The following is an 11,448-nucleotide window of genomic DNA, read 5'->3' as shown; positions in this document are numbered from 1 at the left end:
CAGGAAAGCTCACTTTTGTCCTATATTGTTGCTATGAGTCAACATCAAATTTTGGCGATGAGGTTTCTTGTTTTTTCTGCTGTGTTTTTAAAAAAATTAAAAATATATGTGTTTTTCTTTTTGACAATGAATGCAACACGATTCCTCTTGATTTTGATATTCACACCATAGTAAATCATATGATTTTCTGATTCACAGTGGCCAGTCCCTGTCTATTTCTGCTCGTTAACACCTAGGATATCTATCTTTATGGATTCCATTTCATTTTTGAACAGTTTCAATTTTCCTAGATTCACACTTCACACATTCCAAGTTCCAATCATTAGCAGATTTTTGTAGCTGTTTCTCCTTACTGTGATCATGTCCCATCAGCAAACGAAGATCTCTAATGCTCCCCTCTCACAGGCTTAACCTGACACATCATCATGTTCGATTCCACTTGGAGAAAGCAGTTCCTCCTTAGTCACAGTTTTAGTGCCCTCCTTCCTCCGGTACTATCTCAGACAATATTCTGCTTCCACTTATCATGCCGTATGTATCTGTCAATATCTAAAAGATATTCGTGAGGTTTTTCGTGGCTACTTCTGCTGAAGTAGACAGTCGAATCCTTTTTCATGTCTTTTTTTTGTCTGGAGGTTCCACAAAATCTGTTCATTCAGGGTTACAACTGCTAGCATTTGAAACACCAGTGAAACAGCTTCCAGAATCACAGCAACACTAACTACTATATACATACTGAGAGTTGTCTATATAAACCCACATGGGTCCAGATAATAAAACTCTTCCCATATCTGTGGTTGTCTTTACCAAAGTTCAGTGGGAATTCATTCTAACTCTTTTCTCCCTCTCTGAACTTGTCCTAAGTGTCTTATATGCCCACCAATCTTTTGGATAAAGCATAAAATGTTTTCAACCATTTATTCATCAAGATAGTAATTTAATGAAGGAAAGTTCAACAGAATCTATCCACTGTCAGTAAATGGTATGTGGCAATGCCACTTAAATTATCAATCTCCCCCATCAAATTAGTAGGAGTATCACTACTAAGGAGAAAAGGATGTAGAATACTCAGAAGTTTCTTATATTGGCACTGGCTTTGAATGAGGCAGATTTTGTTCCTTATTAGAAGCACCCACTATTTTTGAAATTTTGTTGCTGTGAGGAAGAAGTTTTTGTGAGTATGTGAGATGTAAAGCTGACATGGTGGACCTTGTACCAATCAGGATGATACAATATGCCTCATTTGTCTTGAGTATTGTTTCTCCCTTACTGTTAAGAGGTACAAGGCATGGTGAAAATTCTAAATCCTCAGAGTACCATCACTGTGATGGTAATGAAGGTGCTGAAGTAATGCACTTTAAAAATGAGAATGATTTTTATTAATTAAAAAATATTGAAACAGTGTAATTGAAAACGAACTATGGGACTCAAAACTTCCAGTTGCTATGCCACAACATCAGCACCAATTTTCTTCAATATATTTCAAACATAAGGTTAGTCTTTGTCACCATGTTCCTCCATTGGCAATCCCAAAGAGAGAATACATTGCAAATGTTTCAGGGTCTCTTTAGCCTCACTGGCATCATCTTTTAACTTGTTTTAACACTCCATATCAAAAGTCTGTTACTTTTATTTCTTATACATAGAAATTAAACTGCTCATCACTAACAGCTGAGTAAATATTATCCTGTCAATGTACTGCAAAACATGCAAATAAAAATGTCATAAAGTATATAATTGGTTCCATGATGTCCCAGGAATATACCCACCAAGAGAACCAGGCCAGCACCCCACCCTGAATGGAAAGTAGCCCTATTTTTTAGTCTAACATTCAGGTTGCAGCTGTTTTTCCAGGTGGTCAATTTTCTCCAGGAAATGATTCTCTTTCTCTCCCTGATACTCATCAAAATACATGGAAGTAATTGGTTTGTGACCCAAAGACATCACAGATTCCATCTTGGTATCATGCTCACTACTCAGCTTTCCTTGCTTTTGGTAGTGTACAGTATAAATGATTTTATTGATGACAAGTTTAAAATAATTCATTTAAAAAAATTTCTTATGTGGAAGCCAGAATCTTGCCTCCATCTGCTGTGAAGATGGCGGCAGTTTTGACACCTTTATATTCATTTTGTATATCCTGAAAGAATGAGCCAACTGTAGATAACATTAGTTCAACTACAAACTGACACCACTACTCTTTGGATGGGAAAAGATGTGTTACCAAAGGAAGGTCACATGTTGAATTAATTGTTATTTCTTCAGGCAGCACCACAGTACTATAAAAGGGGTGCTGGATAATATTTTACGTTTCCACATTAGCAAGAAACCCCATACTGAGAACCAGTTGCAGCCATGTCTCACAGCAGGTGAACATTCCTCAGGAGGATCAACCTCCCCCAGGGTGTGAGCATTCTCTCAGACTTATCCTGGAATTGGTGGTGGCAGGTGCCTGAAAGCTTTGCATTTAGTGTGGGTGCAATTGGACCTACTCATGTGGTCTTGTTACACCCCCCAAACAGTTTTAATCATGCATAATTTCCATAACATGCAATTCACTAGATCGATCATTTTAGAAAGAATTGTGAAATCATCACCACAATCAGTTTTACATGTTCTTCTTTCTTGTACTCATTGCTGTTAGCTCCTGATTTTTCCCAACCTCCCAAGAAACCATTAATCCACTTACTGTCTCTATGGATTTACCTATGCTGGATTTCATATTATAAAGAACACATTAAAAAACCTAACAATAACTTTTGCCCATTTAATTAGGTTATTCATCTTTTTCCTATTAATATATTTCAGTCATCTATAGATCTTAGCTTTAATACTGCTTGCATAAATTTATGATTGTGCATTCAAGGAAAATTAAATCCTTGGCAATATTGCTGCTTTCTTCATTTATCTAAATTTTGTCTCTAGGATCACTTGTGAAGATTTTTCTTTTCTTTCTTTTAAAAATTTCCTCTTAGTTTCTTTTTTGTTCCAATAGTCTTTTGGGCCCATAATTTACACATCATATAATTCAATAGATCAATTTTTCAATCATATCAAGGAGAATTTTACAATCATTACCACATCAGTTTTAGAGCAACTCCTCCTCAACATGGTTAAATCACCTTTAAAATGAGTTGTGCACCTCCTCGCGCACACTCCCTCAATACAATAGCACTTTGCTCAGCTAAACGGTCATTCCATGATACCCACCTTCCTGACATGATCGCTGAAGACAGATGTGTGCATAAGCAAATGTGGTGAAGAAAGCGGACGGTGCCCAGCTATCAAAAAGGTATAGCGTCTGGAGTCTTAAAGGCTTGATGGCAGACAAGTGGCCATCTAGCTCGGAAGCAACAAAGTCCACAGAGAAGAAGCACACAGCCTAAGTGAACATGAGGTGTCGAAGGGATCAGGTAGCATACACCAAAGAACAAAATCCATCATTGTGTGATCACCTTCCCCACATAAACGCTGAAGATGAGTGTGTGCGTAAGTGTGATGAAGAAGGCTGATGGTGCCCGGCTATTGAGAGATGTAGCATCTGGGGACTTAAAGGATTAAGAGTAAACAATCGGCCATCTAGTCCAGAAGCAACAAAACCCACATGAAAGCAGCACATCAACATGTGTGATCATGAAGGGCCGAGAGGACCAGGTTTTAAGGAACAAAGGCGAGGGAAAAAATCATATCATCATGACTGATGGGAGTGCATGATGGGGACCCAATGCCCATCTGTAGACAACTGGATATCCCTTGCAGAGGGGTAGTGGGGTGGAGATGAGTCACTCAGGGTTCAGTATAGCAATAATGAAACTCAAAACCTTCCTCTAGTTCTTAAACGCTTCCTACCCCTAATTATCATGATCCCAATTCTACATTGCAAACTTGGTTAGACCAGAGGATGCACAGAGGTACAGTTGGTATCTGGAAACACGGGGAATCTAGGACAGATGAAGCCCTCAGAACCAATGGTGAGAGTGGTGATACCAGGAGGGAAGGGGGTGTAGAAAGGGGGAACCAATCTTGGGGATGTACATATAACCTCCTCTCTGGGGGATGGGCAACAGGAAAGTGGGTGAAGGGAGACACCAGGCAGTGTAAGATAAGATAAAATAATAATTTATAAATTATTAAGGGTTCATGAGGGAGGGGGGAGCAGGAAGGGAGGGGCAGGGAAAAAAGTAAAATGTGCTGATTCCAGGAACCCAAGTGGAAGGCGAATTTTTTGAATGATTAGGGCAACGGATGTATAAGGGTGCTTTACTCAATTGATGCATGTATGGATTGTGATAAGAGTTGTATGAGCCCCAATAAAATGATTTATAAAAAAATGAGTTGTGCAATCACAATCCATTCTACTGCTTCCTGGCCACTCCTGCATTCATTTACTCCTGAAATCCACTTTCCCTCCCTGTCACCCCCCAACTCCTATACACCTATATCCCATTGTATCAGTTATCATTATGCACCCACTCCTGTGCTTCACAGCTGGGAAACCCAACAGAAAAAAATAAAAAACAATATCACACTAAGGTGGTAAAGATAAAATCATAATACTATCAGACCAAAATATAATTCTTAGGAAGGAAAAGACTCCCATCAATAATCAAAAAGCCAGGAAAGAAATTTCTGTCATGGAACAAATAAGAAATATGAGCACCCAGAACTAATTCAAATGGCATCCTTAGGGAAGTCAACTGGTCAAGTATTGAGTTTGATCCATTGTAATCAAGATTACGATGGTCTCTACCTGATAGTAAAACTGTTAGAAACTCTTGACTGTGGCTGGTGCGAATCTGCCAGTGACTCAGTCTGACTAGATACCTTGCAGATTGGTTTTGGGCTCCCGTCGCCCCCGTTAGTCCCCCACAAATTGGGTGTTCATAATTTTTACTCTGATGCTTTTTTCCTTACCATATTCAAATGCTGTAATTGTCATCTTTGGATCACACAGGATAGTTTGCTTCTTTCGTGTGGACTTAGCTGACTCCTCGCTTAAATGGCTGCTTGTTTGAATACAAGCCTTTTAAAACCCCAGACACTCTTCCCAATGATAACCTGGCACAATGTGCTTTCTTCACCACACTTTATACCCTTTTATTCAGTGATCATTTCATGAAAGTGAGTATGGATCTGAGCCATGATTTAAGAACTGATTGTTCATAAATTGGAGCTAGGATTTAGTACAATCCCAAAACCCATTCCTGGTATCTATGCCCTTTATTTTTAACTTTGCTTCAACTTGGGAGTTATTATATATGTCATATTTCATAGTTCAATCATGTCAAACTTAATTGTACAATTGTTTCCACAGTCTCCAAACAGTTTTTCTTCCAGGAATTCTTGACATAATCTCCCTCTTATCTCTCCCACCCCTCAATGTTTCCATTCCCACCAAACCCTTGGTATATTTTCTTTCCCTATAGACACAATGTCCCTGGGTTTCATTTAACAAAAAACAAAGAAACAAATAACACAACTTAGAGTGTGATCCCCATGGCAATGCACCTCTGAGCTACACCCTAATATAAACAAGCATAAGGAAAATGTAACAGAATGGTTATAACAGGATTGATTGTAGCAAGACCATGTTCATCCATCAACCAACAGTACACCACTTTTGGTATAGCTGTCTTCTGCTTCCTCAGACACCATGTATTTTCTGGCTGAAGCCATCATGTTACAAGTATGTCTGAAGTAGCGACCAGTTCACCCAGGGGGGTTCACATATGAGATCAAACTGATGCAGCCTCTGGAACTTGCGATGTGCCTCAAAGTTACAGGATTCAGTTTCCTGGTGCTCTACAGCACCTAGTTTGGGTTCCTGGGATACCCCCAGATGCTCTAGGTCAATTCTGTTCACTCGATGTACACTACTAAAGACCCTCCCCAAATAAGGTACCCAAGATCATCTCCAGTCTCTCTTTCCTCCAACCTGCCATTCACTCCTCCCTCCACCCCTCAGCAGACATCCACCTATGTTCCCCCAAGTTTTTCCTTTCCCTCTCCCCTCTCCTGCTCTGCCACTCTCATCAGTAAGTCTCGTCCCTCTGAAAGGGGCACCTTCTTCTCTGAGGAACCTAACTCCAGATCCATATGGCTACCATTCAGCAGACAGCATCCCCCCTCCCCCAACCATTTGATCTTGTTGTTGTGATGTGCCCTCTGACCAAGTGATTTACACTGTACTTACCTGGAGCAGATGATGCGTAGTTCATTAACACCGGTTTGACTCTTTACCAGGTTGTCTGATCCCCAGCCAGAAGCCTGGATGACCTGGAAGTTTGAACTTGTGCCCTTTTGGCTGCTTGCTCCTACCGGAGTGGTCTCATTACAGTATTTGTCCATTTTTGCTCAACTAACTTCACTCAGCATAATGTCTTCCAGATGTTTCCATGAGTTGAGGTGTTTCATCGCCGTTTTTAAGGTATGAGTAATATTCCATTGTATGTACTAGAGTTTTTTGGTTTTGTTTTTAAATAGAGTCTCCTATTAATGAGAATTTAGGCTGTTTCCAGCTTCTTGCTATTCTGAACAGTGCTGCAGTGAAAACGAGGGAACAAATGTCTGTTTATGATCTATCTCTTATTTGTATTGGGTATATGCCCACTAATGGTATTGTTGGATTATTTGGGTAGTTCAATTGCCATCTGTTTAGGTATCGCCATATCACCTTCCAAGTCCACCAAAAGTGGATAAGAGTTAGTATATCACCACACCCTCTCCAATATTTGTCATTTTTCAGCTTAAAAATTTAATTGGACCATACTAATGGGTGTTAGGTGGTATGTCGTAGTTGTTTTGACTTGCAGTTACCACATGGCTAATGACCAGGAGCATATCTGAATATGTTTAGTAGCCATTCAAGTGTCACCCTTTGTAAATTTCCTGTTCAGGTCTTCTACCCACCTTCTCAGACAGCTATTCGTTTTTTCTTGTTGTAAGTTTATACATTTTTATGTCTAAGTAATTAGTCCTTTGCCTGCTATATTGTTACTAAATATCTTTTCCCAGTCTGTGGACTCTCTTTTATTACTCTTCTAATAAAGTCTTTCAATGTACACACTTCCTTGGAGTGTGTTTCCTTTGCTATTTCTGATAGTCTGTTTATTCCCTGCACTAAGGCTCCTAGGTTTGTTCCAATTTTCTCATTGATGGTCCTGATAGCTTTGGGTTTTACATTTAGGTCTTTGATCCACTTTGAGTTTGTTTTTTGTGCATGGAGTGTGATATGGGTCTTGTTTCATTATTCTGCATGTACATATCCAACTTCTCGCATACCATTTTATTAAAGAGGTCCTCTGCTTTCCATTTAATATTTTGGGGGCCTTTGTCAAAAATCAATAGTCTGTCTACAGATTTTTTTATTTCTAAGTTTCTGTCTTGATCCATTGGTCCGGGTAGCTATCATTATACCAGTTCTGGGCTGTTTTGACAAATCATGGCTGTATAGTTGGTTTTGAGGTAAGGTAGTGCAAGACCACCTACTATGCTATTTTTGAGGATTTCTTTGCCTATCCTGGGCTTCTTCCCATTTCATATGAAATTGGTAATCAGTTTTTCCATTTCTTTGAAGAGCAATGCTGGAATTTGGATTGGGATCCCATTGAATTGATTGCTTTAGGTAGTGACATTTTCACAATACGGAGTCCTTCAATTCAAGAACATAGAATATACTTCCTTTGTGTAGGTCCCTGTTTTTTTGTTTTTGTTTTCTTGTAGTAATGTTCTGGAGTTTGTGTTTTTTTGTTTTACAGATTTGGGGTTTTTTTTGTTTTTAGGTTAGGATTATTCCAGGCATTTCAGCTTTGGTATGGCTATTGTGAATGGTGCTGATTCCTTGATATCTTTTTCTGTATTCCAATTATTGGTATATAAGAATCCAATTGATTTCTGCTTGTTAATCTTGTATCCTGCTACTCTACTAATCTTCTCTATTTTGCTGGCAATCCTATTTTGGATTCTTAAAATTCTCAATATATAAAATTATATCGTCTTCAAATAGCGAAAGTTTCACTTCTTCTCTACCCAATAGTTTACAACTTACTATTGCCTTATGGCATTGGCTAGGACTTCCAGCACAATGTAAAACCGAAGTGGGGATCAGGGCATCCTTTTGGGGTTCTCTTCTTCAGTGGAAATGTTTTCAGCTTTTCTCCATTGGCTATTGGTTTTTCATATACATCTTTTATTGTATTGATGATTTTCCCTTCTAATCCTATCTTCACGAAAGTGTTTACTAGGAATGGTTGTTGGATGTTATCAACTGATTTTTTTCATCAATAGATATGATAATATGGTTCTTGTACTTTTTCTTTTTGATTTAGTGGATTACATTGATTGTTTTTCTAATATTGAACCTTCCCTGCATCCCTGGTATGAATCCTACTTGGTCATGATGTGTGCGTGTATGTATGTATATATATATTCATATATATATATATATATATATATATTCATATATATATATATTCATATATATATATATATATATATATATTTGAATTCCAAGGGCCAGGATTTTGTTGAAGATTTTTGCATCTATGTTCATGAGAGATGTCAATCTGCAATTCTCTATACTTGTGGAGCCTTTGCCTGATTTTGGTTTCAGGGTTATGCATGCTTAATAAGATGAGTTTGCTATGGAAGATTTTGTGTAGGATTGGTGTCAATTGTTCTACAAATGCTTGTTAGAATTCTCCTGTGCAGCCATCTGGATGGGTTTTTTTCAGTTGGGAATTTCTTGACGACCTTGTCTATTTCTTCTTTTGCTATTGGTCTGTTCAAGTTCTTAATGTCTTAATTTGGGGAGAGAGTGATTTTCCAGATATTTGTCGATGTCCTCCAAATTATATTTTTTGGGCAGTGTTTCATAGTACTATGTAACTAAACTTTCTATTTCAATAGGGTCTGTTGTGAGTTCCCCCATTTTATTCTTCATTCTAGATATTGATGTCACCTCCTTCTTTTCCTTTGTTATGTTTCCTTGTGGTTTGCCAATTTTGTTGATCCTTTCAAAGAACCAACTTGTTGCTCTATTGATTTTTTCCCATTTTTCTTCTGTTTTCTAGTACATTGATTTCTGCTCTAATTTTTATGATTTCTTTCTTCTTTTTTTGCTGTTAGAAGTATCATGCTGTTGACTTTGTTCTAGCTGCTGCAGGTGCTCAGTTATGGGGCTAATCAAAGTTCTCGCCTCTTTTTGCATGTGTGCATTTATTGCAAAAAAGTGACCTCTGATAACTTCCTTTGCTGTGTCCCATAGGTTTTGAAATGTTGTATTGTTGTTCCTATTGGTTTCTAGGAACTTCATTTCCTCTCGAATTGCACTAATATATGTTCTTTTTTCAGAAGCATGTGATTAAGTCTCCAAGTGTTTCTCTTTGGTTTTGTTGTTGTTGTTATTTCTTTTTTTTTCCTTTTTTTTGTTGTTATTTCTATTGTTGATAGATTTCAAAGTTTATGGGAAGGTGGTTTGAATGACCTGTACTCATTTGACTTTTCTCAAGCTTTTCTTGAGTCCCAACATGTGATATATTTTCGAGTATGAACCGTGTGAATTGGAGAAAAATGTGTATTTTTTGTTGTTGAATAGTTCTGAATGGCTGTTAGACCAAATTTTTATTGTGTTTTCAGCTCTTCAGTTTCTTTCTTGAGTTTCTTACTTGTTAATCAGTATTTCTTTGAAAGTGGTATATTTAAATCACCTACTATAATTGTTGATCCAATGATTTCTCTTTTCATCTCTTTGAGAATTTGGATGACAAATGTTGAGGGTCTTTTGTTGAGTGCATACAGGTTTATTATATATATGGGTTATTGGTCTATTGATCCCTTGAGCATTATGTAATTCACATTCTTCTCTCTCTTTATGCCATTTACCCTAAGGTCTGTTTTGTCAGCTATTTTTATTGCCAACCCTGGTGTTTGCTTTTTTTAATTGTCATTTGCGCGGTAAATTTTTCACCATGCTTTGACTTTCAGTCTATTTTTTTTTCTGTGAACTTGATGGATTTTGTTGTCTAATCCAGTCAGCTTTCCTTTCACTTTTAATAGATGTATTCAAACCATTAACATTCAGTGTAATTAAATCTAAATGTAGATTGGTTTCTGCCCTCTCACACTCTTTGTGCTTGGTATTTTCTTCTCCTTTATGGAATGGTGTGTGTGTGTGTGTGTGTGTGTGTGTGTGTGTGAGAGAGAGAGAGAGAGAGAGAGAGAGAGAAAGAGAGAGAGAGATATTCTGTTCTCTGTATCTCTGTTGTATCTGTAATGTTTTCTATAATTTTCATTGTGTTGGTTTCTGGGTGGTGTTATACCTTCTGGTGGTCCCATGATTGATTGCTGTGGTTATGGGTTTTCTGCCCATAAAGAAGTGGAAAGTCTTTTTTAATGCTGATTTTGTTTTATGAATTCTCCAAATTAAACACTTTAATATCTCCTTCAAATTTGATGGAGAACTCTGATGCCTAAAGAATTCTTAGATTAAAGTTTTCTTTCAACTTTTGGATCACAGTGTTCCAATTTTCTTTTCTGCATGGTCTCTGTGGAGATGTCTGAGCTTATTCTTATCTGTTTACTATTATATATGACTGCTTTTCCCTCTCTAGCGGCTCTCGTAATTCTCTCCTTTTATTTGAAATTGGATAGTTTGACCAATGTATGTATTGATATTTTTTGGGGGGGGGTTAATCTAATTGGTGCTTTCTCTGCTTCCTGAATGGTTATTGACTCCTCCTTTGTGATATTGAGGAAATTTTCTTCCAATAATTTCCCTAATATTTTACCTGTAGACTTATTTATTGCTTTCTCTTCAGAAACCCCAATAATTCAAATATTGTGTTGCTTCATAGAATCCCAAAACCTCCCCAGGGTTCCTTCAGATTCTTTTGTTTTTTTGTGTTTGACGGTTCATTACTAAATAATATTCTCAAGAATTTTTACACTGGCAGTCCAAGAACTGCTTTTTCTGGGTAAATTGTGGGGTTTGGGTAATCACCAGTAATTGACTTTTGTTTCTCTAGTTTGTGTGTGTGTGTGGTAGCTACTAGTGTTGGCTGTTGCTTGCATCACATCATGGGTGAGTAGATGGGGGAGCATAATCTTCTGAGATGAGTAGGGGTTGATGGGCTGTCTATAGGGTAAGAGGATCAGATAGGTGCCAGAAAGCATATTGTGTGTAGATGAGGAGGGAGTGTTAGTTGGGTGGGTAGGGTGAGTAGGGTTTGGGGATTCAGGAGTAGGTTTAAGGTGGTGTCATCAATCTTAGGAAGCCTTTAGTATAGTTATTCTTAATAAGCCTTTGGTATAGTAATTTTTAATAAGTTGGGGAAGAGGGTTATGGGAGAAGTGATTTTCCTTGGTAAGTTTAAGGGGATTGTGTATAGCTGAGGTGAAGGGAACAGGGTCCAGAGGTTATCGTGATTGGGGTAACGGATGGGATATAAT

General features: G+C 37.9%; 1 pseudogene; it reads right to left on the bottom strand.

Annotated features, from left to right (window-relative positions):
* Positions 1-1,494: 1,494 nt before the first annotated feature.
* Positions 1,495-6,348, bottom strand: LOC142433430 (calcium uniporter regulatory subunit MCUb, mitochondrial pseudogene; annotated as a pseudogene).
* Positions 6,349-11,448: the final 5,100 nt, after the last annotated feature.

The sequence above is a fragment of the Tenrec ecaudatus genome, chromosome X (genome assembly GCF_050624435.1).
Source record: "Tenrec ecaudatus isolate mTenEca1 chromosome X, mTenEca1.hap1, whole genome shotgun sequence".
NCBI classification, from domain to species: Eukaryota; Metazoa; Chordata; class Mammalia; order Afrosoricida; family Tenrecidae; genus Tenrec; species Tenrec ecaudatus.
This window is presented reverse-complemented; position numbering and strand designations above follow the sequence as displayed.